The 27,885-nt window shown below is 42.2% G+C and overlaps 1 protein-coding gene and 1 long non-coding RNA gene across 7 annotated transcripts in view; one reads left to right on the top strand and one right to left on the bottom strand.

Annotated features, from left to right (window-relative positions):
* pdhx (pyruvate dehydrogenase complex component X) overlaps positions 1-27,885 on the bottom strand; it is a 236,418-nt gene that overhangs the window by 169,233 nt on the left and 39,300 nt on the right. The window lies entirely within an intron of this gene.
* LOC138751283 (uncharacterized) lies at positions 234-14,458 on the top strand. Its single transcript, XR_011349799.1, has 4 exons — positions 234-286; positions 3,260-3,370; positions 13,272-13,402; positions 13,775-14,458. It is a non-coding gene; the product is annotated as an uncharacterized lncRNA (long non-coding RNA).

Raw genomic sequence — 27,885 nt, 5'->3', positions numbered from 1 at the left:
ACATTCATCTTGTGAGATGTGGGAATTCTTGGAGACTTGCCATCTCCCTGAAAGCTACAACTGTATGAGGTACATCAAGTTGCAGCTCCTCACATACCATATTAGGGAACTGGAGCTGCAACTTGATGACCTTCAGCTCTTACGGGAGAATCAAAGATAAGAGCTTCAAGGAGGCAGTCACATTGAAGCTGCAGGAGGCGGGTGGTTGGGTTACTGTCAGGAGAGAGGGAAAGCAAAAGCAAGCTGCAGGTAGTTCAGGATATCCCTGTGGCAGTTCCTCTCAACAGTAAGTATACCGCTTTAGATACTGTTGGGGAGGGACAACTTGTCAGGGCAAAGCCACAGTGACTAGGTCTCTGGCACTGTGGCTCTGAAGGGAAGGAGCGTGAAAAAGAGAGAAGTAGTGATAGGATTCAATAGTTAGAGGACCAGATAGGCAATCCTATGCATAGAATAGAGACCTCAGATGGTTTGTTACCTCCTAGATGCCTGGATTATGGATGCCTCAGATCGGGTCCATGGCAACCTGTAAAGGGAGTACAGAGCAGCCAGAAGTCATGGTACACATTGGTATCAATGACACAGGTAGGAGAAAGGATGAGAATATAGAGCTAGGTAGGAAGAGTAGCAATCACAAGATTGCTGCCTATGCCACATGCCAGGGAGGGTAAGAGTAGGATGATTATGGCAGATGAATGTGTGGTTGTGTAATTGGTGTAGGAGGCAGGGTTTCAGGTTTCTGAATCATTGGGGTCTCTTCTGGGAAAGGTTCTATCTGTACAAAAAGGACAGGTCACACCTGAACTGGAAGGGGACCAATATCATGGCAAGAAGTTTGCTAGAGCTGTTGAGGAGGGTCTAAACTAGTTTGGCAGGGGGATGAAACAAGAATGATGGACAGAGAAATGAACAGATGGCTAAAATGGTCATGTAATGTTTAGTGAGATTGTGAGAAAGGACAGGCAACGGAGGGAGCATAAATGTAGTAAATTGGAAGGATTAAGATATGTTTACTTCAAAGCAAAAAGTGTTAGGAATAAGAAAGATTAACAGAATGTGGATCAGAACATGGAATTACAATGTCGTGACCATTATAGAGACTTGGCTCATGCAAGGACAGGAATGGCTGCAGGATCTGGGGTTGGATATTTCAAAAGGGATAGGGAGGGAGGGAAAAAAGGGCAGGGGAATAACATTATCAATCAGAGATAGTATCACAGATGCAGAAAGGGAGGATGCTGCGGAGGAACTGTCCGCTGAGTCAGTGTGGGTAGAAATCAAAAATAGGAAGGGAGCAATCACTCTGTTGGGAGTAGTTTATGAGTTCCCAAGTATCCCTGAGCAGCAGATAAGTAAGGAGATTTTGGAATGGTGTTAAAATAACAGGGTTATTGTTATGGGAGACTTCAAAATCTCTAATATTGACTGGCACCTCCTGACTGCAAAAGGAATAAATGGGGTAGAATTTGTCAAGTGTGTCCAAGAAGGATTCCTAATAGAGTCTGTGGATCAGCCAAATAGAGGACAGCCACAATAGATCCAGTAATGAGTAATGAACCTGGTCAGGAAACAGACCTCTCAGAGGGGGAGCATTTCAGTAACAGAGCCCACAACCCCCTAACCTTTAACATAACCATGAACAAGGATAGGAGGAGACAAAATGGCAAAATGTTTCATTGGGGAATGGCTCATTACAATGGAATTTAGCAGGGACTGGGGAGAGTAAATTGGGAACAAATGTTCTTGGGGAAAAGCACAGAAGTAATGTCGAGGATGTTTAGGGACCACTTGCACAGGGTTCTGGATAGGTTGGTTCCACTGAGACAGGGAAAAGATGGGAGGATAAGGGAACCATGGCTGACAAAAGAGGCGAGACAGTAAGTTAAGAGGAAGAAGGAAGCATATATACAAGGTTGAGGAAGCAAAAGGCAGGAAGGGCTCATGAGCATTATATGGTAGCCAGGAAAGAATTGAAGAGAGCCAAAAGGGGACACGAGGAGGCCTTGGCAAGTAGGATTAAAGAAAAACCTAAGGCATTCTATGCATACATGAAGAACGGAAGGGTGACAAAACTGAAGGAAGGGCTGCTTAAGGATGCAGGAGGGAACATAAGACTGGAGGCAAAAGATATAGGGAAGGTCTTAAATGAATATTTTGCTTCAGTGTTCACCAGAGAGGTGTGGGGGGGGGGGGGGGGGGGAATCCTTGGTCATTGTGAGGTCAGTATGGAACAGGCTTATGTACTTGAACCTTTTGGAGTAAGAAGGAAGTTTTGGATCTTCTTAAAAACATTCAGATTGATAAGTTCCTGAGACCAGATAAGTTGTACCCCAGGTTACTACAGGAAGAGAGGGAAGAGGTTGCTGGGGCATTGGCAATGATCTTTGCATCCTCCCTGGCCACAGGTAAGATTCTGGAGGATTGGAGAATGGCAAATGTAGTCCCTTGTTTAAAAAAATGAAATAGGGAGTATCCTGAGAATTATTCTTCGCAATGTACGTAGGTTTGCCAAAGTGAGATCCCATCATGCTCTTTTTGGTGCGAGATCAAAAAAGCACTGAATCAGTGGGGTATCATAGTAGAGCAACTCCCCCCCCCAAAAAAAAAGCAAAATTAGTGGATCTGCAGGAGCAGAGCCCTGAGGGAGATCACAGGAGAACGGTCCACAAAAATGGAATTAAACCCCCGAACGAAGAGGTGAGCAGTAAAAATTCCGTGATTGCCGATGGGAGGTTCCCAGGTCCTGATGAGGGGAGGCCCTGATGTAGCCCTCCGGAGGCGGAGGTGTACCAGAAAACATCCGGGACAACCATTAGGAGGTTCCCAGATCCTGATGAACGGCTGGGGTAGGGGCAGGGTGGCCTCCAAGAAGAGTCCCCATGGTGCTTCGTCAGTGCCAAAAATCCAGCGGGCCTGCAGCGGTGCACTGTCCCAGCTGAGGAACAACAAGGCCGATCTACCTCCGCTGGAGGTGGGATCAGGCCACAGAGATCTACCTTCGCTGAAGGTAGGGTCCAAGTCTGCTGCCCCAACCTGGCTTTGTGGAAGTCAAGGTCTCAAAAAGCAAGCAGTGATACCGTTATGCCGCTTCATGAGCAACTGGACCTCAGTATATCGAGTGGCAGCGAAGGGGAATCCCCCACATAAGAGCAGGTAGGACCTGAGTCAAACCTAACACCGTGTAGCGAAGCCGCCCACTCGAATGGCGAGAATAACCACCAGAAAAAGCCTGAAGAAGGGTGTGGTCTCTACATGACAGGCACCCACTTGATCGGGGTCCAAGAGTAAAGCCTGCAAGAGAGTAGAGGCCTTGAACAGCGACAAAATTGTGAGTCGACTAGACAAATTGGAGGAACTGGTGACGGCCATGGTGAGTAAGCTTCCTACACCATCAGAGCAAGGGGAGGACATTAATGATAATGCAAGGGAAGATAATGAAGGGCTGGTAATGGAGGCAGAGTCACCCAAATCTCCATACACTGCTCAGGTCAGCCAGGAGGAAAATATATCGACTATTGCCGCGAAGTTTGCAGTACCGAGGGGTATTAGCCAGCTGCTAGAGGATGATATTGTGGGGTCAATAACTTATATGGTACCACATGCTTTTAAGGAGTCGGTACTAGAAGAATCCATCAAGGAATACCCCTGCCCTGTTAACTGCCCTCTGTTGGAGGTGCCTAAGGTAAACCCCGCGATATGGGACAATTTGAAGGTCCCCACAAGGGCAAAAGACATGAAATTGCAGACTACTTGAGTCACTGGTTAAAGGTATCACTGAGTTCGCACAAATGCATTCACACAATTTATTGGAGACCCAACAAGGCGCTCTGGGGCTGTTATCCCATGCAAACTATAAACTGAATGCCTTCAGGAAGGAACTGATTAAGCCCGACCTAAATGTAAGATCCGCTCATTTGTGCAGATCATCTAACCCTGTAACCATATTTCTATTTGGTGACGATTTCAGCAAACAGGTGAAAGATTTCAATGAACAGCAGAAGGTGGCAGCTGGTATGGTCAGAGGTCCAAGAGCACAGGCAAGAGAACCTGTTATGTTTCACCCCTATTCCAGGTATGCAGGGGAATTTAAGTGGGTTATCCAAGGCGGTTTCCCGCTCCAAGCGGCAACAGCCAGCAGGTCTTTTTTAGGGCAACACCTTCAGTGGAGACAGCTGCAGCAGATGGGATCTCATGCTGACTCACCAACTCCCTTTGCTCAAATATATATCAATGTCTGTACAAAGAAGTGGAAGGATGGGTCAGTGAGTTTGCAGATGACATGAATGCTGCAGGTATTGTGGGTAATGTAGAAGGTTGTCATAGGTTACATTAAGATATAGACAGGATGCAGAGTTGGGCAGAGAAGTGGCAGATGGAGTTCAATCTGGATAAGTATGAAGTGAGGCATTTGGGAAAGTCAAAATTGAAGATGGAGTACATTGTTAATGGCAGGATTCTTAACAGTGTGGAAGAACAGAAGGACCTTGGGGGGGGGGGGGGGGTCCCAAATCCAGAGATCTTTGAAGGCTACCTCACAGGTTGATAGGGTGGTTAAGAAGGCTCATGGTTTGCTGACCCTCATTAGGCGGGGGATTGAGTTCAAGACCCATGAGGATATGTTGGAGCTCTATAAAACTCGTTAAACCACACTTGGAACATTGTGATCAGTTCTGGTCAGCTCATTTCAGGAAAAATTAGGCATCTTTGGAGTGGGCACATAGGAGATTTACCAGGACTGGAAAATGTGTTTTATGAGGCAAAGGTTTTTCTCAAGGATGAGGTGTAACTTAATACAAGTCTATAAGATTATGAGAGGCAGAGATAGGGTGGACAGTTAATACCCTTTTTCCAGGGTGATAACAGGAAATACCAGAGGACATCTGTTTAAGGTGAGGGGAGCAAAGTTTAGGGGAGACATTCAGGATGTTTTTTTTTAAAAAACACAGGGAGAAGTTGGAGCCTGGAATGCATTATTTGGGGTGGTGGTGGAAGCTGGTACAATAGAGACCTTTATGGACACAAGTAAAATAGGGGTGAGGGGTATAGAAGGTTTAGATTGTTGAGTAGATTTATGTAGGTCAGCAGAACATTGTGGGACGAATGGCCTATAGTGTTCTGTAATGTTCTATGTTCTAGGTAAGGTTGCAACATATTGAATAAAGGTACTACCAGTCATTTGGGGTATCAAACATTTCCCAAAATTGTCACCCAAATTTGGAATGAATATCATTTAGAGTAACCAAAAACTGCTCCATCACTCTTATCCTTCACTTCTCTCTCTCTCATACACCCACACACTTACTTTGTACATTTTAGTGCCCGTCTCTCAGGCAGAGAATTCAATTCTCCTTATAATTCATGGTCTTTTGATTTAATTATGTCAGTTAGCAACTTAACAACTGACCTTAAGGATCTGACTGTGTAGTAAAATTGTCAGGGTTGAAGCTGAGGCTTCAAGACCAATGACAAATAAAAATTACTACTGCTAAATGTAAACCAATGACAGACCGTTAAAAGAAATAAACCTTGTCACTTGTACAAAATCATTTGTGAATTATATCACCTCAGAGATACAAAAACAATGACATTTCATAGCATGACCCAATGCTGAATGGCTGGCATAAATTCCAGAAAGATCAAATGATGGAGTTAATGTTAGAATAGTTAAATTCTAAACACAATCCGATCACGCAGTACTTGAAACATTCATCTCTCAGAGCAGGCTTTGGTGTTCCTAGGATATGATGGGAGATGATAAACTCCATCCAGTGAGCATTGCCATTAATCAGGCAAAAGTGTGCAGGTGAGATCACTGATAGCAACTTTCAACAGAACATAGGCAGAGAGAATTTCTGGATAATTCAGAGAAAACATCTGCTGCTCTGCTGTGTTCTAGAGAATGGGAACTTATAAAAACTTGCAAACTTTGGTATTAGCTGTGGTATTATGAATGAAATGGGCAATATCATCCTCCCAGTCAGAAACCAAGCTCAGGTTCCATAGGTCAGGGTTCCAGTCTAACCCATCTCCATCTGTGCTCTGTACAACTGTAATGGAAAATTCCATAATCTTATACAACTGACATACATATTACAGGATAGATTAATAGAAAAAAAACAGAATAATGTAACAGATATTCCTCAGAAGGAAATCAGCCTGTAAATATTTGCCCACTTCAACTATCAAAAAAAATACTGTTCAATTAAAAAAAACTTTGGACAATTAAGTTTATTTAAAAATACTTTCCTAAGTTATAAATGAATATACAATTCATTCTCCAACAAAGGACAAAAATCAAAGATTTCCAAACCAGTAGGGTCATGAATGTTAAACAAATGAACGTAATATAGAAATAAAAAGAACAATTCAGTATGACCATTTAAGCTAATACTGAGGCTCTAATAGTCATATAGATCAAGTCCTCAATTTATAAAAGGAATGCATTCCTAAAAAATACTTGATAAAGTGAAATACACAAAAGTGCTAGAGAAACTCAGCAGGTCACGCAGCATCTAAAGTAAAGGGTAACCAACTTTACAGGCCTAAGGTATGAGCAAAAACCAGGCTCGTGGATGAATAAAAAGGTGGGGGAGAAGAGGAGGGAGGAAGCAGCTGAGGGAGTACAGATTAACAGGTCAGAGATCATAGGTGGGAGAGAAGGAAAAAAGCTGAGGTGATAGGGGGAGGGCTAGTTCTCTGAATGGAGAGGAAAGAGAAGGGGATGTGGGGCTTGAAGAAAGAGAACAGCGGGATAGGGAAAGAGCAGGGGAGGGTTTTAACAGAAACTGCAGGTCGATATTAATGCTGTCAGATTAGAGAGAATACAATTTGCAAGTAGCCTCAGTTTGGCAGTTCACGAGGTCATGGATAGACATGTCGGTGTGGCAATGGTGTGGGTAATTAAAATGACTGGCCACTAGGAGATCCCTGTTATTGCAGTGCACAGAGCAAAGGTGCCCAACGAGACAGTCTCCCAGACTGCGTTCAGTCTCTCTGATGTCGAGAAAGCCACAAGGGGAGCACCGGGTGCAGTAGATGACCCCTGCAGATTCAAGAGTGATGTGTTACTTCACTTAGAAGTACTGTTGCAGCCCCGAACGGTGGTGAGGAAGGAGATGCAAGAGCAAGTCTGGCATTTCTTGTGGTCATAGGGGTAGGTTCCGAGGGAGCAATTATTGGGAAGGGATAAGTGGACATGGAAGTCTAGGTGGGAGCGATTCCTGCAAGAAGCAGAGAGGGAAAAGGACAGAGAAATCGAGTAAGGGGAGAGTGTTACCAGAGGAAAACCAAATGCATTTGAGGTCAGGACAAAAATGTGGATAAAATTGACAAGTTTATCATGAGTACCGGAGGCAGCACCAGTGTTGTCATTGATGCAGCAGAGCAAGAATTGAGGAGCCTCGTCTGTATAGGCTTGTAGCATGGATTGCTTTACATAGCCAACAAAAAGACATGCTGAGACCCATGCGAGAACCCATGGCTACCCCTTTTCTTGGAGAAAGTGGGATGAGCTAAAGGAGAAGTTATTGAGGATGAGAACATGTTCTGTCAGGCGGAGGTGGGTGTTGGAAGTTGGGATTGGAGAGCGCAGAGGCCAGTGCATTCCGAGGGGGTGAGATTAGAATAAGTGAGGGAGTGGTGAAGATTAAACAGTTGATGTCTCAGTGGCAGAAGGAAATAAAAAAGATTTATTTTATTTTAAGTGAATTTTGTAAATCAAAAAGACTGAGCTAAGTGCATTATGGGTGTTTCGGTGCAGTGGAGTGGTGTGATACTTTTTAGTAATGAAAAATAGCCCGGGTTATCAAAGGCATGTGCACAGGAGTCTACGGCATTAGCACAAAAATTTGAAAATCAAAGCTTGATAAATCAAGGGATTACTGCATTGCCTGCAGTGCACATATTAAACATTTGGCAAAAGCAATGAATACCACCCCATTACAGTTTGTTTCAAAGCTTGCCAAAAGTCATACAAATTTGCAGAATATGCTCAAGCTGAATGGGAAGGATTTTAGGAGGGTTTCCTTAATCATCTTTCATAACTCCAACGTGAAACCTGCAGAAATTGAATCAGTGAGCATTTCTCCTGAGATTCAATAATCATCTGCTACAGCATTGCTACAGATGATAATCCATTATCAAGATGTCTTCACAGCCCAACAGTGTAGGATGGGGCAATCTTTAGTAAAAACATTAAAGGTTCACTGAATAACTCATTCTTGTGGTGGCAATACAGACAGTAATTATGAAACTTAGGCTCATTAACAGCTGAATCCATCTGTCTAAAACACTTGAGATGGATCAAACATTTCCTTCTCTTGGTGTGTGATCAAGTACTGAAGTCACTGTGCCTTGCCCTGCTTTTAAGAAATTGAAGTAAGAACACCTGGCACTGCACAGCATCATTAACTTGATCTAACAATTGTGCTTTGCTGGAGTAAAACCAATGAACAGCAGACGTTGACTAGGAACGGTCATGGACAGGTACTAGCAAAGAGGCAAGTTTGGAAGCACAGAATGTTCAAAGCTGACAGGAAGAAACCTTCCAGATTGTGCAGGCTTGACAGCTGAAGGCTCTGCCACTGACTGAGTGGATGAAATAAATAGTGCACATGAATATGTTCATTTCCCTCAGGTACTGTAGCTCTATAAATAAACTTGTACACATAATGCGTTCTGGTTGCATAGATTAGCATGCACGTCTCTCCAATCACAGTTGTGTCCAAAAATAAATGTCATTTTTGACACTTCCTCTGCAATACTTCACAATTCCAGCTTTGCTGGGAAATACTCATGTCTTTATGCAAAATGAATCATAGATCAAGCAAAAACAATTGTAAATACCCTACCATCAAAAGGTACTGTTCAAAAATAGATTTCCTTATTGCAAGTCGAAAATGCACAGACTTAAATATACAATTTTGCAATTGGAACATTATTGCAATGCAAAGCAGTACGTGGAAAAAACAAAATTAAAAATAAAGATTTTCAACCATTTGTTTCTTTCACATGATTTGTAAATGATACAATCAAATCCACTTTTGAAATTGACGTTTATTATCTACATTGTGATCCTATAATGGAACTGATGAGACAGAGAAGGCTGGCAATGCCCATCAGCAACCATTCTCTTATTAAATAGGGCAATGTGGAATGGATTATAAATATTGGGGGGATTTTGGTAAGATTACAGTAGGTTACATACATACATACATTTTAGAACACATCTTATTTGAAACACTGAAGAATTCATATTCAATAACATTGCAGGATCCCTGGAGAATGTGATGCATATTTCACAAGTAGGTGCTAACTGAAATGAATGGACTGGAGACACTGGCTGTTGGAAGATCTCTTCAAGGGTTTTGACAGAAGGTGACTCCTGAGTTTTGTTTATCTAAGATAAGAGTTTGACCAAGGAGAACTCTTGTTGTTTGCTGAAGAAGGTGGGGGGGGGGGGGGGGTGGGTGGGTTTCCAAGTGAGAGAGTCACATGGGCTTTCTGGTGTTTCAGTTGGAGAGAGAGAGAGGTGTGTGTGTGTGTGTGTGTGTGTGTGTGTGTGTGAGAGAGACACTGAAAAGTAGCTGAACAGTACAAGCCAGGAAGCTGGTTGAAACTGATGAAATGTTCCAGAGCGGCGGATAGCTGGAAGTGCTGTCTGTCTGATGTTTCTCTTGGAATAAGTGGAACAGAAAGGAACTCTATGGTAGCTTGAAGAAAGAAGTTACCATCTGGAAAACCCTGATGGGGCAAGTTTCTTCAGCGAGACCTTCAGGTGACTAATGGTGTACCTCAGTTGTGGAAATCCTGGAACAACAAATCTCTCTCTGCAAACCTGAGTGGTAAACATTTACTTTTCGAACACCAAAGCCTGGTGAACTTTATACCTGTTAAATTCTGTGCACAGTATAATTGCTTACAACCAGTGAACTTGGAAGAAGGAGAAGTGAGATTGGCCTGTGAACCAAAGAACTTTTAAATTTATACACACATCATACACGTGCGCTAACAATTAGGAAGGGGTTAATTCGGGGTTAGTTAAGTATAGAGATAAGTTAAAGTTTGATTCTATTTTCATGTTTAAAGTTGATTAAAAATAACTTTTGCTATAAAAACCACTTATCTTGGTGAATGTCTATTGCTGCTGGGTTTTGGGGTCCTTTGTGCTCACAGCAAATGTTAAACAACACAGGTGACTGGGATGCCCTTTCTCATTGGTCTTAGCACAAAGCAAGTTTAGGAAGCAAACTCAATTGGGGGGAGGGGGGTGAAGGTGGAATACTGGCAAAATCCATAGAATTGTAATCTATAGAATCCAATACAACTTCCTGTGGGGCTCCAATCAGAACAAATTCCCAATTTTGTGAAGATGGCTAGAAGATTTGATGAAATATAAACAAAACATAAAAATTACTTTCCTTGGAAGTTAAGTGCTACGCAAATCCATAGTACTCATTGATTTGATTCAGTGCTGAAAATGAACAAAAGTATGAACAAATCAACATTTTACAAAGGTGGAAATGGAGTTGAAGTGAGACATGTCATACTTGTACATACATTTGCTGACTAAAATAACTGACCTTGAGTGACTTAAGTACACATAATATAAAACAGGCTGAGTATCAAGACGTGGTATCCAAATTAGATAACATTACTCTTTTTAATCTTTACTGAGATCATTGCATCTTGAATCAAGGTACAAGAAAATCTTGGGTTTGATAGAGACCACATCTTTTACTGTAGAGATAAGCACAGTTAAAACCTGAGACCCTCCCCTGGTTTGACTTGCCTCACTTGTCAGATTAAATTCCACCTGCCATTCCCATATTTACTTTACCATCTGATCTTGATCCCATTACAATCTCAGATAACTTTCTTTACTGTCCACTGTATCACCAATTTCGATGTCATCTGCAAACTTATTAACCATGCTAACTAAGTTATCATCCAAGTGTATTAATGTATATGATCCCTGTGGTACAACTCTGCCCACAAGCCTCCGGTCTGTTAAAAAAACCCTCACACCCTCAGTCTTCTAACAACCCAAATTTGTATCCAATTGGCTAGCTTACCCTGGATCCTATGCAATCTAATTTTTTAGTACATTTAAGTGAAAGTTTTGTTTTCTTTTCACCTCGCGTAACAAATATTTGAATTTTTTTGTGTAGTTGGTAGGAAAGAAGTATGGGAGAAACAAAACTTTACTACTTCACAGGGGAAGAGTCCATAGTCCTGGGGGGGAGGGAGGGAGGGTGGAAGATAGAAAAGCTTGAGAATGGCTGTTCCAGACCAATCTGCCATCAAAAGCACTGCTAAATACTATCTAGACATTTTATTCCTCTTCCCTCACCAATTTTCTTGGTCATTTCTTTTAAAAAAAACTTGATTTTTGGTAGTCTGCAAAAGGAGAGATTTGGATTCACTGTTGGGTGGATCTGCCTAGAATATAGATTAGCTGTGATTGACGGAGCAGGCTCTTGTTCTATGTTCCCAAGGTCCATATTTGCTTCCCCTCACACTTTATTTACACAACCCCTGGGAACTAAAGAATATCTATGCCTCAGTCATTGTCAGTATTTGATTACCCACCACACTTTATACACAGCCCCTGGGAACTAAAAAAAACATACTTTATCGGAGTGTAACTGGAAATTATTGGTGTTGCAAGAGAAAATGAAATTTCACTGCAAGAACAGTACATTCCTTTGTACAGGCTCTAATAAAGACTTTCAAATCTTAACCTATCAGATAAGTTAAATAATATATTTAAAATAATATATAGGTTAGAAACTACAAATTCATCAATGGCATTACCAATTACAATCTCACACTGCGTTGACTTTAGAGTTTACTTGAAATGGTGAAACTTATTTGAAGAACATTAGTCTACAGGCTATGCACAAGACTGAAATCATCCTTTTTTTCCACTGTTATCTTTCAGGTGGTCAAAAGTCAAATGGTTTTTCACCTACTGATCCTGTCACAAATGATCATGACTGAGATCCCGATACTGTACATGCGCATGCACACACACAAACAAATCCCTTTCTCCACATGCCTCTTACTCAACCCCACTTCCTGCACACACACCCACACAGTCTACCAACAGGTAAATGTCTCTGCTCCTGCAACAAGCAGAAACCTTTTGACAATAACAACTGTATACAAGTTTCTTTATTGTTTGTCACAAATTATTTTCTGATATTCACAGGTGTGCTTACTGAAGTAGAATAGAGTATTGGAATTGCCCAGAAAATTAAGCAACATTTCTGTGTGGAGAAATGGACAGCTTCAATATTTCTAGTATCTTGAATTTCACAATCTGCAGAAGCAATATTTTGTGTTTATATAAATTCCAAGAGGTTTTGGGAATGGCAGATTTCTCACCTGGAAATAATTTTGTTTGGTTCTCTCATAACATTTTGTCCCACAGTCAACATTCTTTGCTGCAAGTGTTAAAATGTTCAATTATTTGCTAGTTAAAAGAAGTATAGTGAGAAATATCATTTAGTTCAATCTTCTCCAAACAGAAAAGAAATCTTTTCATTACAAACCTTTATTAGGTACAGTGGTATACACAACAGAAAACTTTCATTTCTCTTTCTTCAGATCAAACCATTACACATATTCATCTGAAAAGTGAATTCATCTGAAAGAAGGCATCTTCCTCAGTGCCTCATCAAAGCGTGGAAACTTGCACTCACTTTCTCACCTTGCAGCACGGCAGAAGGGTGGAAGTTAAACATTAGAGCTAATGGTGTTAGTCCCACCCAACGATGCACTCAAATAGGTTTCACTTGCAGCCTCAGCATAAATAGCCTGAGCTGGGACATTTGAGAAACAGAGTAGGAAAGGAGACCTCTTGTATCATGCCTCTGAACTCCCTCCCTTAGAACCCCAGCACCCTCTGATGCTGGGTGAGAAATTCACTGGGCTCCTCTCTCCAGCATGTCAGGGCTCTGTTCCTTCAGTGGAACATGCATTAATGGTTTCAGACCTGCACATATGGTCAGCATGCACTAAGTCTGGGACCAACTGATTTGTGAGTGGCTGACAGCAGTGGTTTCTGGCCAAATACCCTGGAGGCCTCTACTGTTCATGCTGCTAAGTCATGTCTGCACTGTCAGGTTCAGCTCCACCAGAATCATCATTTGCGGCTGCCACAATGGATTTTTGGCTTCATCGGCTACTATGGATGTTTTTATGGAGGGTCGCCACTTTGAGGCCTGCTTCCACGGGCAGAGAAAAATGTGCATTTTATCTTTTTATAGAGAAGGCCTAAAAGGCTGCTACAGCAATGCTTTTATGAAGAGTGGCACCTCGTTGTGTCCTCCAGAGACGATGGAGGTGGGGTCGACTGGTGTCGTAGCACTGCCCGTCAACATGACGTCATACGATTGTGGTGAGCGGTTCCAGCTGCGTTGGGGATTATGAGTATTGAAGACAGTCACTGATCCCTCTTCTGCCCAACGCTGCCCCTCTGGCATGCCAAGGGACTCTGACCTCCAGCTCTTTTGTGGCGTGGTTATTTCAATGACTGAGTCCTGGGTCGCAGGCTGTCGGTGTCATCACAACGCCACCAGCCTTCCCCTAGCCAGCAGAACATTTAAGGAGCAAGGAGGAGCTCTCTGCTCCATTTGTGCAGCCAGTCTGAGGAAGGATGATCGGATTCAGTATCTTGGAGCTGCGTGCGGAGGATTGATGGGGGTAGGTTCATTGACGTGAGGCCGGAGAATATCCGCCTTTACAGTTGCAAATTTTTTCTCTATAATAGGGCCTTATGATGAATCAGCTTACAGAGAGGAGATTGAAAAGCTTGAACAGTGGTGTAAGAGCAACAACCTGAATTGCAATGTGCACAACACAAAAATAGATGTTTGTGGTCTTCAAAGGATGACAGCACATCAAAAAGTGGGAAGAACAAAGTTCCATAGCGTCCTGGATCCACAATACCTCCTTGTTAGTCAGGGAGGCACAGTAACATCAACACTTCCTAAAGAGGATGAAGAGGGCAAGACTATTGACCACCATTCCTACAGGAGCATAATAGAGTGTCCTAGCTGGCTGCCTCATAGTGCAATATGGTAACTGCAAAACGTCAGATCAGAGGTCAGTATGGAGGGTGACTAAAACTGCTGAGATCACTGGGGTCTCCCTGCCCTCTAGCGACAATTTCTAGAGTGACGCTTAAAGAGGACAGAGAAACACCGAGGACCCTTACTATTCAACCAACCACCTTCAAGATACAGGTACAGAAGCATAAAAACTAGGACTGCCAAACTGAGAAAAGCTTCTTCCTGAAGGCGGTGAAACTGTTGAACAATCTTAGAAACCCATGAATTATTTTTTATATTATATTTATTTTGGATCACTATGTATAGATGTCATTTGTGCATTGTGTGTGTGTTGTATCTGTGTGTGTGCGCGCGTGCGCATGTATACATGCACGATGGTCCGGAGATGCACTGTTTAGTCAGGATGTTTATTTACAATCAGGTGACAATAAACTTGATTTTGAACAAGTTTGACTTAATTTTCTTTCATAGAATCAGTTGGCCAAGTGAATATGTACAAAGTGTGATGCATCACATTGTGGAACCAATCAGATAACAGGGTGACTAATGCCTGATGATAAGACACAGGATGGCGATAACACAGGTGGCTTTTAATATTGTGACGTGCATCTCTCCAACCAGCAAATTTGATTTTTCAATAAAACAGAAAAGCCTTAAAATTTGAACACTGAAGTCTGAAACCGGAGATGCTTTGGATAGAGAGCAATAAATATGTTAGAAGATAATTACTGAAGATAACAAACAAGACAATTCTTGAACTCGTGCACGAGGAATGACATGTGGATAACAATAAAAATGATAAAAGTGTAAGCAGAAGGAGACTAGCTGATTCTAAATCACCTGAGATTCTGGGCTTTTGATCTTTGAATCCTCTGCTAAAGAGGACTGTTTTTCAATATTTACCCTAGCTAAACCAGGCATGGGTTTGCGCAACCTTATCAAATTCCCTCTCATTTTCTCTTGCTCCAAGATCAATGCTACTTTCCCTATTTAACCTTGTATCAGAAATCCTCACTCCTACAACTATTCTCTTAAATATACTCTGCAACCCTTCCCCCCCCCCCCCCCCAACCCCGGACCTTCAAAGTTCCTAACATCAGTTGCACAGCCTAGAACACAATACTCTTGATTAGAACCTAACCTGTCTTATGAGGCCACAACTCCCTGCTTTAATTCTCCATGATGCCTAAAAACTCATTTACCTGAATTGTTCTCTCAAAATGCCCTAAATACTTACAAATTCCTATTGATCAGCAGTAACTTTAAGAATACTGCATTGTGTCTCCAGGTTCTTACTGACAAAATATACAATTTCATACTTTACTGCTTCCAATTTTATTTACTATTTGTCCATCTGATATACCACCCTTTTTGACTCATAGTCCAACAACAAGACACAAATAATACTGGACAACAATTTTTTTTCCAAAGGTTTGCTTCCTGAAAAAAATTGTGGATTATGATGGACAACTTCAAGATGAACACAAAGATAATTCCAGATTTGCAGTATCACGTTAGTTGGAGAAACATTAAATTAACTTTTATTGAACGTAACAAGTTTAATCACATAATCAGAACCTGCACAACTGTTAGATACGACACTCTTATCTGCATGGTTTTTATGAAGAACAAAATAAACCTTTCTAAGTTATTCAGAACTCGCTGTTGTGCAAAGACACACATCCCGATGTTTCAATCAAGTAAGCTACATTCACATATTGCAAGCATCTTAACAAAACATTGCAAACAGCAATTTTTCAAGAATCTGAACAACTAGTTAGATCTATCACCATTTATCTGAACTATTTTATGTAGAAGAACAAAATAAACCTTTCTAAATTAATCAGAATTCTCTCGTGTAAAGAAACATTTCACATCAAGGTGCTTCTTTGTTTACAAAAAAGATGTAGCAGGCATCATAACGAATCACTGGAAACAGCTGTTTTCGGAATCTGCACAACTGTTGGCTTCAACACTATTTATAAACATTACACTCCTATGGCACTCTTTAAACAGATTTAAGGAACATAGCCTGATGTTTAGACCAATGCTTAACCTGCTTAAAAAGATTATCCTGACCATAATGTTAGTTCTAGGGCTTTGCTTTGTGAAAATTGGCTCCACTGCAACACTTCAAAGGAATATGATTGACTATAAAGCTCTTTGGGATGTTCTAAAAGATGAAAGATACCACATGATGCACAATGCCGAAGATGACAAGAATGAAACATTCACTCAGACATTTTTCTCCAGAAAAGTATAGAAAAATATCAGAAGAGTAAGAGAGATAAATCTGAAATTCCTTATAAAGAACATAATTACATGATGCAGTGTTGGTGGTGGGTGGGGGAGAAGGTGGTTCAAGAGACTGTTCTTTACTCTCAGGCACTCACTGAGCTGCTTTCAGAACTGTACATGACAGGATGCAGACCATGGCACAGAAAAGGTACGACACTGGGAAGCCACAACCAGATCTAATCCACCTTTAATTCAGGAAAAAAAAGTTACAGGTCTGTTCAGATAAAAATCAGTGAAAATAAATGGTGGAAAGTAAAATAATGACACTTCAACAGAAAATGAATAGAATGAAATGCCAAAATTCGAGACATACGCTATTGCCAGACAAGGACTAACATTTGAAATGGCCACTGTACTGTGCAATCAGATGCAATGCACACATTTGGAAAAATCAACATTGTAGGGTCAGTTTCAAAGCTTTGGAACTTCTTTAACAAGAGCACGATGTTTTATTTCAGAAATCTAATGCATGTTTTATCCATTTGTAACCGTGGTGGCAGAACAACCTTATAGTTGGCACTATATAATATACACACTCATCTTCATTTAATTTAATAGGATAAAAACATTTCAACTTACTGAAGAAAAACAAATGCAAAACATTCTCCCAACTGGCCCCAATCTGATTAAACAGGAACTGATCTCACAGAAAAGTAATAATATTCTCCCAGACAATGCTTACATTTAGATACCACGACAGTAATTATAAATGAATTCAATAAATGGGAGAAGAATTTAAAGTGCTGCATTATAATTCCCTCAGAGACATTCAATCACCACACTTAACAGCAACGAGTTACTCTAATTTCCCAATTGGCATGTAATTATGCAAAAATTGGACTCAGATTTCAGATTTATTGTCAAAGTACATTCATGATATCACATACCACCCTGAGATTCTTTTTCTGCAGACAAGACAGAATTACCACTTACAAGTAGTGCAAAAAAAAACATGTAAACAATAAAGAACTGTAAACAAGTCAAGTTTACTGTCATCTGATTGTAAAAGTACCACCTGACAAAACAGCGTTCTTTGGTCCTCGGTGCAAGAACTTGCGGACATACAACCAGACATAAAACACATGCAGACATATAATACAAATGGAGGACAAATATTACATCTATAAAAATAAATAAATTAATAACTAGATCGATACTCTTGTACAAACGAGAGTCTCAGATGGTTAGTGTGAGCAGTTCCTTTGGTCGTTCAGCATTCTCACTGCCCGTGGGAAGAAGCTGTTCCTCACCCTGGTGGTGCTGGCTCTGATCCTCCTGTATTTCTTCTCCAATGGGAGCAGCTGAAAGATGCAGGGTGGAAGGGGTCCTCAATGATTTTCTCAATGATTTTGTTGCCCTCTTCAGACAGCGATCCTGGTAGATCACATCAATGGGAGAGGGAGACTCCAGTGATCACCTCTGCCACTCTTATGGTCCTGTGGATTGACCTCCAATCCATTTCTCTGCAGCAGTGTACCACTCTGTGATGCAGCTGGCCAGGGCAATCTCAATAGTGCTCCTATAGAAGGTTGACAAAATGATGGCTAGTTAGCTTGACCACTTCTGTCTTCTCAGGAAGTGCAGTCGCATAGAAACATAGAAAATAGCTGTAGGAGAGTAGGCCATTTGGCCCTTCAAGCCTACACCGCCATTCATTATGATCATGGCTGATCAGTACCCAGTTCCTGTCTTCTCCCCATACCCCCTAATCCCCTTGGCCACAAGAGCCAAATCTAACTTACACTTAAATATTGACAAGGAACCGGCCTCAACTACTTCCTGTGACAAAAAATTCCACACATTTACCATTCTCTGAGAGAAGAAATTTTTCCTCATATCAGTCCTAAAAAACTTCCCCCTTATCCTTAAAATATGACCCCTGGTTCTGGTTTTTCCCAGCATTGGAAACAACCTTCCTGCGTCTAATCTATCTAAACCCTTAAGAATTTTATGTTTCTATAAGATCCCCTCTCAATCTTCTAAATTCCAGAGAATACAAGCCTAGTCCATCCAACCTTTCTTCATATGCAAGTCCCTCCATCCCCAGTATCAGCCTAGTGAACCTTCTCTGCACCCCCTCCAAGGCAAGGATATCTTTCCTCAGATAAGGTGACCAAAATTGCACGCAGTACTCCAGGTGTGGTCTCACCAAGGCCCTGTACAGCTGCAGCAGGATCTCCCTACTCCTGGACTCAAATCCTCTCGCTATGAACGCCAATATACCATTCGCCCTATTCACCGCCTGCTGCACCTGCACACCCACTTTCAACGACTGATGCACAGCAACACCCAAGTCTCTCTGCATCTCCCCTTTTCCTAAACAGATACCATTTAAATAATAATCCTCTTTTCTATTCTTACCTCCAAAGTGGATAACCTCGCATTTATCCACATTATACTGCATCTGCCACGTCCTGGCCCACTTGCCTAACTTGTCCAAATCACCCTGCACTCTCCTAGCATCCTCCACACAGCTAACCCTGCCACCCAACTTCGTATCGTCTGCAAATTTCGAGATACTGCTATCTATTCCAACTTCTAAGTTGTTGATATATATCGTAAACAACTGCGGCCCCAGCACTGAGCCCTGCGATACCCCACTAGTCACTGGCTGCCATTCTGAAAATAACCCATTTATTCCTACTCTTTGCTTCCTGTCCCTCAACCAATTCTCTATCCACCTTAATACCATACCTCCTATACCATGCTCTTTAATTTTTTACGCTAGTCTTTTGTGCGGAACCTTATCAGACGCCTTACTAAAGTCCAGATATACCACATCCAATGGTTCTCCCCTATCCACTCTACTGGTTACATCCTCAAAAAACTCAATTAGATTTGTCAGTCATGATTTCCCCTTCACAAAACCATGCTGACTCTGGGCGATGATACCACTACTTTCCAAATGTACTACAATTTCATCTTTAATACCCAATTCTAGCACCTTCCCTACTATCGATGTCAGGCTAACTGGTCTGTAGTTTCCCGATTTCTCTCTCCCTCCCTTCTTAAAGAGTGGGGTTATGTTGGCCACCCTCCAATCCTTAGGAACTAATCCAGTATCCAAAGAGGTTTGAAACATTATCACCAACGCATCCATTATTTCCTGGGCTACTTCCTTCAGCACTCTTGGAGGTAGACTGTCCGGCCCTGGGGATTTATCAGCCTTTAATCCCTGCAATTTAACTGATACAACTTCCCGACTTACAATTATTTCCTTTAGTGCCTGTCACAGTAGATCCCCAATCCTCAATAATTTCCTGTAAATTAGTTGTCTTCCTTGATGAACTAAAATAGTCATTCAAACAGTCTGCCAAACCCTTGTTCTCCATGATGAACTCACCTGTTTCTGTCCGCAACTGACCCACATTTGTCTTAACTAACCTCTTTCTCCTAACATTTCTATAAAAGCTTTTAGTCATTTTTTACGTTCCCTGCCAGCTTCTTCTCATAATCCCTTTTACCTTTCCTAATTAATCCTTTTGTTCTTCTCTGCAGAACTCTGAATTTCTCCCAATCATCAGGGATATTATTCTTTTTGACTAATTTGTAAGCTCCTTCTTTGGATTTGACACTCTCTCGGATCTCCCTTGTTAGCCACGAATGTGCTACCCTCCTCGATTTATTCTTCGTACAAACTGGGATGTACATTTTCTGCACTTGCTCCAAGCTATCTTTAAACAATTGCCATTGCACTTCTACCATTAGTCCTTTAAGTACCATTTGCCAATCTATTTTAGTCAATTCACATCTTATACCATCAAAGTTACCCCTCTTCAAGTTCAAAACCTTTGTATCCGTATCAACCCTGTCACATTCCATCCTAATGAAGAATTCCACCCTATTGTGGTCACTCTTGCCCAAGGGGTTCCTCACAACAAGATTGCTAATTAACCCTTCTCCATTACTCAATACCCAGTCTAGAATGGCTCGTTCCCCCAGTCTAGAATGGCTCGTTCCCTCGTTGGTTCCTCAACATGCTGATTTAGAAAAAAATCCTGCATACATTCTAAGAAATCCTCTTCAACCTTACCTGTACCAATTTGGTTCACCCAATCTACATGTAGATTAAAGTCACCCCTTACAACTGCCGTCCCTTGGTTGCACGCATTACCAATTTCCTTCATGACTCCTTCACTAACCTCACTGCTACTGTTAGGCGGCCTGTACACTACTCCCACTAGCGTCTTCTGCCCCTTCGTGTTTCGCAGCTCTACCCATATGGATTCCACATCCTCTACACTGATGTCCTTCCTTTCTATGGCATTCACCTCTTCCCCAACCAACAAGGCTACTCCACTTCCTTTTCCTGAATGTCGAGTAACCCTGAATGTTGAGCTCCCAGTCACGTTCCCCCTGAAGCCATGTTTCTGTGATCCCAACTATATCATAGTTATTAATAGCTATCTCCACATTCAATTCCTCCACTTTATTACAAATGCTCCTTGCATTGAGACACGAAGCTTTCAGTCTTTCTTTAGCCACACTCTTAACCCTTTTACCATATGTAAATAAATAGCTCTTTTTGATTTTTCCCCTGCTTTTACTCGTCTGCCACTAATGCTTTTCACCTTGCTACCTTTTGCTTCCATTCTCATTTTATACACCTCTGACTCTCTGGACTTGGTCCCATTCCCCTGCCACATTAGTTTAAACCTTCCCCAACAGCGCTAGCAAACAAACCACCAAGAACATTGATCCTGGCCCTGCCCTGATGTAGACCGTCCTGTTTGAACCAGTCCCATCTGCCCCAGAACTAATTCCAATGTTCCAAGAATCTGAAACCTTCCCTCCTACACTAGCTTTCAAGCTACAAATTCATTCTAGCTATCTTGTTGTTCCTACTCTGACTAGCTCGTGGCACCTTCCTGATAAGTGAGGAGATGTTAAGTGCCAACAATAGGTCACTATTTAAATGAACTCCAAGGAACTTGATGCTGGTGCTATCCACTCTCTACTAGAGTTGTTGATGTTTAGTGGAGGATGGTCACTCCTGGTCCTCCTGAAAGCCATGATCATCTCATTCGTCTTGGCCATGTTGAGAGACTCGTGTTGCTTCTCTTACACCATTTCACAAAATTTTCCACCTCTTCTCTGTAGTGAAACTCCTCATTGTTACTGATGAGGCCGACGACAGTTATGTGATCTACAAACTATGACACTGTTGGAGCTGGATCTGGCGATGCAGTCGTGGGTCAGTAGCATGAACAGGAGCAGGCTGAGTACACAGCCCTGAGGTGTGCCAGTGCTCAGTGTGACGGTGCTTGATATTCTGCTATTGACCTGGACAAACTGTGGTCTTTCCGTTAGGAAGTCCAGGATCCAGTTACAGAGAGGGAGGTTGAGTCCCAACAAGGTCAGCTTCTCTACCAGCCTATGGGGAATTATAGAAACATAGAAGATAGGAGCAGGAGTAGGTCATTCGACCCTGCTCCGCCATTCAATGAGATCATGGCTGATCTTAAAGTTCAGTATCCCGTCCCCGCCTTCTCTCCGTAACCTTTAATACCCTTATACTGAAGAAATAGATCTAATTCCCTCTTAAATAGATTTAATGAACCTGCCTCTACTGCCCTCTGTGGCAATGAATTCCACAGATTCACCACCCTCTGGGTAAAGAAATTCCTCCTCATCTCGGTCCTAAATGGTTTGCCTATTATCCTTAAACCATGGCCCCAGGTTCTGGATTTTCCCATCATTGGAAACATCCCTTCTGCATCCATTCTGTCCAGTCCTGCCAGAATTTTATATGTCTCTATGAGATCCCCTCTCAATCTTCTAAACTCCAGGGAGCACAATCCCAATTTGCGCAATCTTTCCTCATAAGTCATTCCTGCCATTCCTAGTATCAGCCTGGTGAATCGCCTCTGCACTCCCTCCATTGCAAGAACATCCTTCCTTAGATCAGGTGACCAAAACTGCACACAATACTCCAGGTGGGGTCTCACCAAGGCCCTGTACAGCTGCAGTAAGGTATCCTTGTTCCTATACTCAAACCCTCTTGATATGAAGGCCAACATACCATTTGCCTTTTTAACCGCCTGCTGTACCTGCATGCTCGCCTTCAGAGACTGATGTACAAGTACCCCTAGGTCTCTCTGCACTTCCCCATCTCTTAATCTATTGCCATATAGTATTAAACGCCGAGCTGAAGTCAATGAACAACAGCCTGGTGTATGAGGCATTGTTCTCCAGGCGGGCCAGGACGGAGTGAAGCGACAAAGCTATAGCATCATGTGTGAATTGATTTCTTCTATAGATGAATTGAAATGGGTCCAGCGTGTCTGGGAGGTGTGTTTTGATGTGTTCCACCACTAGATACTCGAAGGATTTCATAATGGTGGAGGTCATTGCCACAGGGCGGTAGTCATTGAGGCCTGTTTTGGTCACCTTCTTGGATACCAGGATGATGGTGGCTGTCTTGAACCCTGCGGGAACAATGGACAGCTGTAGTGAGGTGTTGAAGATGTCTATGAAGACCTCCATCAATTGGTCTGCACAGCCCTTTAGTACCTGACCAGGTATGTTGTCTGGATAGGGTTCTCCTCACCTCAGCCACAGCTATAAGGTGGGGGGGGGGGGGGGGGGATTCATCAGGGGGAACGGGGCTTTCTTTGGCATCATCATCTTCTTCTCATCAAACTGTGCATAGAAGGTCTTCAGTCAGTCCGGAAGGCAACATTGTCCTTAATTCGCAAGGCTGACGTGATCCATAATAGCCTCGATCTCTTGCCACATGCACTTCGTATCATCGGTGTCACACAGCTGTCTGTGGATCTTCTATGCGTAACCCCGCTTTGCCTTCCAGATTGCATGGGAGAGTTCTGCCCTGGCTGATCTTAGTGTCATCCTACACCGTCTTGAAGGTAGCATCTCGAATCCGGAGAGGGGCCTGGCCCTCGACATCCAACCATGGTTTCTGGTTAGCCCTAGGTGTGAAGCATTTGATCTCAGTGACATCGACAATGCACTTGCTGATGTAGCCAGTCACTGAGCTTATGTACTCCTTGAAACAACTCCAGTCTGTGGTCTCAAAGCAGTTTTGCTGCACTGCTAAAGCCCCCCACCCAGCCACATTTTATCCCCCTGTCAATTGACCTAATTTGCTTTGCCGGCACTCTGTACATCGGGGTTAGCAGGACAGATACGTGATCTGAATAAGCAAGGTGTGGGCGAGATGCAGCCTTGTATGCACCTGAGACATTGGTGTACACTTGACCTAGGGTGTTCTCTCCACTGGTGACAAAGCTCACAAGGTGTTGAAACCATGGTAAGATCGTTTTCAGGTTGGCATGATTGAAGTCACCAGCAACAATCATGGCACTTTTGGGGTGGGAAGTCTGGATTGGCAGATGGCATCATAAAGCACCTTCATGGCTTCACCCTTGCTAGCCAAAGGTGGAAGTGTAGACTGCGGCAATCAGTGTGGTCGAGAATTCCCTGGGTAGCTAGATGGACCTGCCAGGAGGTACCCCATCTCTGCTGAGCAGTTCTTCACAATAGAGACACTGGTGCACTGGTGAGACACTGGTTCTCATTAATGTAAATGCACAGGCCCTCCTTGAGTCTTGCCAGAAGCAGCAGCATCTCTGTCTGCCCTGAAGGAGATAAGACCATCCAGCTGGATCGCTGAGTCTCGAATGGTGACCTGAAGCCACGTTTCTGTATTCACCAGAGCACAACAGCCCTGCAATTCTCTCTGGTTGAGATGCAGCCTCAGGCAATCCATTTTCTTCTCCAACGATCTTACATTTGAAAGTAAGATAGCCGAGAGCGTGGGTCTGAAGGGGTTAACTCTCGGCCTAGCCCTGATGTTGGCCCATTTTCCATGCTTCTGCCTTCCCCAGCAGCACTTCCAATGGCCTCCCACACGTCTCCGGTGATCCATTCTGCAGTTTGCAGCAGTCAGAGTTCTCTGGTTCAGTAGCTTTAAACCACACAGAATCTTACTGATCCGCTAATTTGCAAGATCAGTTCGCATTTTGTATTTTGACTAGTTTCCTGATCCTAGATACAAAGTAGTGGGTTGGGATTTCACAGTTGTGAGGAGCCAAAGTGGTTGTTGCAACTTTGTACGCCGCCATCTTGAAATCTTGCAAACAGAAAATGAATGTAAACAAACCGACTGCAATACAGAAATAATTAAAAAAAAAATCAATAAAGTGTACAAGTAAGAGTCTTTAAACAAGTCCTTGATTGAATTTGTTGTTGAGGACTCTGATGGTGGAGGGGCAGCAGCTGATCCTGAACCTGGTGGTGCGAGTCTTGTGACACCGATACCTCTTTCCTGATAACAGCAGCGAGAACAGAGCATGTGCTGGGTGGTGTGGATCCTTGATGATCGCTGCTGCTCTCCGACTGCTGCATTCCCTGTAGATGTTCTCGATAATGGGAAGGGTTTTGCCTGTGAAGCCCTGAGCAATGTGCATTACCTGTTGCAGGTCTTTACACTTGGAAGTATTAGTGTTCCCATACCAGACCATGATGCAGTCGTTCAGCACACTTTCCACTACACATCTGTAGATATTTGCCACAGCTTCCGATGTCGTACCAAACCACCGCAAACTCCTGATGAAGTTGAGGTTCGGATGTGCTTTCTTCACAATGCCTTTAGTGGGTTCGGTCCAGGAAAGATCCTCTGACATAGTTACTCCCAAAAACTCACCCTTTCCACCTCTAATCCCCCAATGATCACTGGATCGTACACCTCTGGCTTTCCCTCCCTGAAATCAACAATCAGCTCCTTAGTTTTGGTGACATTGAGTGCAAGGCTGTTGTTGGTGCACCAGTCAGCCAAGTTTTCCATCTCCCTCCTGTCTGCTGACTCATCATCTTTCTTTATATGACCCACTACCGTGACATCATCAGCATATTTGTAGAGTGTTATTGTTGTACCGAGCTACACAGTCGTAGGTGTAAAGTGAGTAGAACAGGGGGCTAAGAATTGTGGGTAAAGTCACACTGAGGTAAAGTCAAATCCCATAAACTTCTCGCTAAGCATTCAGATAAATTAAAACTTCACATGGAAGACAATCATACTTGTTTGTAATACTTGATTCATGGCACTTTCATCACTTCAAACTTTTATCCACCACCCCTAACCTTTAACTTTGCATGAATCACTGTCTGCTCTCATTCCATATACTTTTTCACAATTAACCTGAACTTAAGAATGTTGGCAGATCCACTATTTTTCCTCAACCACTATTTATGGTATTTAACATCTACCTGGCATTGTGTCACATTGACAATTAAACAATGGAAGGTAACCATAATCGTTATGAAATTCTGATCACTTGATCTGACAAACTGACATGCTCTCACCATGCTTCAAGGACATGCTTAAAATTCCTCAATCCAGTCTCTCATACAAATTCAGGACATAGTCCTAATTCATCAATATCGTCAAGATCAGCCTTGAGATGATGGAAGCTGCTCAACTTTTCTAATCTCACTGCACCCCCTCTTCTTCCACCCACTTCAAGAATCTTAATTGCCTGAAATAGTTTTACAATTTTAATATCCAGAGTCCCAAGATTATACACAATATTCAATCGTCATATCTGTGCAGTAGTGCTTAAAACAGCTCTCTGCACGGTATACATAAATCAATTTTGCAATAATACTTGTCAGCTGAACCATTATAGATTTGAAGAAATGATGTAGTTGTTGTAGTTGTTAAACAATTGTGGTTACAGAGAAATAATTGAGGATGAAACAGAATCCACCAAAACCTTTTTTTCCAGAACAGTTTGAAAAGCAAACAAAAAAATGTAATCATACTCTTAAAGATTAGCTTGATTAAGCAAAATAAAACATTAATTAATGCTTCTGATATGATTGCACATCAGCCTGGTGTCCATTTCTCAATACTTGTCAGTGGGCTCCATTCCTTGACTCTGCAATACAACCTGGAACAAGACTCAGATCACCATTCCTACATCACTCTTCCCATCTAAATCCAGTTTCCTCCAAAATTCTTAATTGGTACTAATAAGACTGACAATGCAGCCAATCAACATGCTGAAACTTCACTGTAAACTTAATCTATTCGCTTTAGATTACTGTAATTATAGTGATATTCAACAATAAGGAACTTGCTATTATTGAGGCAGTGCAAAGATTGAATACAATCTCAGACAAGAAAAACTGGCCAGTTTTCAGCTTGAACAAGTAGTTGGAGGTTGCTATTCAAAAGGCTGGCCCTTGGTCCATGAAATGCTCTGAAAATGAAATGAAAACATAGGGAGATTGATAATGTCTGAATTGAGCAAGTAAATCTCCAGTATTGATTGATCAATCACAGAATTATAAATCCAGGACTGTTTTGAGAATTCATCGGTGACAATTAAACTGTGAAACAAATACATATAGAAACTAAACCAGCATGAAATAAGGAATGCAATATTCTATGTCACATTCATAAATTTGAAAGTTTGCTCACTTCTTTACTAACACTCATGACTGCAGTGAGATAAGAAACAATAAATCCGCTCAAGACATTTTTAATGGAATCCAAGGCCTCGATGGCAGGCAAAAAGAGCTGGCTGCTACTCTGGTAATAAGAAATAACTGGAGGCCTAGGTTAAGACAGCAAAATACCCCAGTGGTAAGACTTCCTCTTGCGACTAACTTGGGGAAACTGACAAGAGCCATCAATCTCATACTCCTCTGTATCTGACTGGCTCAGTACCAATTACTCAGATCATATACATCTGAAGTGAAACATGGAGGTGGTAGCAAAACAGGGCAAAGGTGGGTGAAGAGGATGGTGCAAGCACAAGACTATTGACGTGGCACAGAACTAAAGGAATGGGAGAGAGATACGGGTCCTTCCTTGCTGAAGCCTGGGTCAGTAGGAGAACTAGAACCAAAACACAAAAGGGAATAACCCCAATTCCGGGATTGAAGAAAGGTGGCACCACGTCACAGATAGACCATCTCCTGTCTTGAATAGTAGTACATTGTTGTACAATGTGGAAGATAAGTGCTTGTACAATAAAGCAAACATATTTTAAGAGTTGCTAGCAGCCTGACTCCAACATTAATTCAACTTTGCACGAGATATTTAAGAGATGTAATGCCAGTGAGAATCACGTAAGGAAGCATGAATTATTTAATTTTATTTCAACAGCAGCATGGTTCACTGAAGCAAGCCTTCTAAACTACTTCACCCCAACAAAAATCTAATTTACTGCATACATATCAAACAGTCCAGATAAGATGACTTTCCTTGACAGAGTGTAGGCACAATTGTCCAACTTGATATCTAGTTGTTATTCATCACTTGGCCAACGCTGGCAATCCACCAAATTAAGGAGTGTGACCGTGCCGAGTTCTGAACTGTGCTGGACACACTGGCCTCTGGGCAGGTAAAGTGACTGGCCATTGATGGTGTCTGTGTTAAAGCACTTTCCTCCCTTTAGCAAGAAACTAACAGACAAGAAAAATGGACCAAAGAGAGATCATAACAGCAGTTCTTGCAATTCTCAAGAAAAATAACAAATGCAAA

The sequence above is a fragment of the Narcine bancroftii genome, chromosome 1 (assembly GCF_036971445.1).
Source record: "Narcine bancroftii isolate sNarBan1 chromosome 1, sNarBan1.hap1, whole genome shotgun sequence".
In the NCBI taxonomy this organism is placed as follows: Eukaryota; Metazoa; Chordata; class Chondrichthyes; order Torpediniformes; family Narcinidae; genus Narcine; species Narcine bancroftii.
This window is presented reverse-complemented; position numbering and strand designations above follow the sequence as displayed.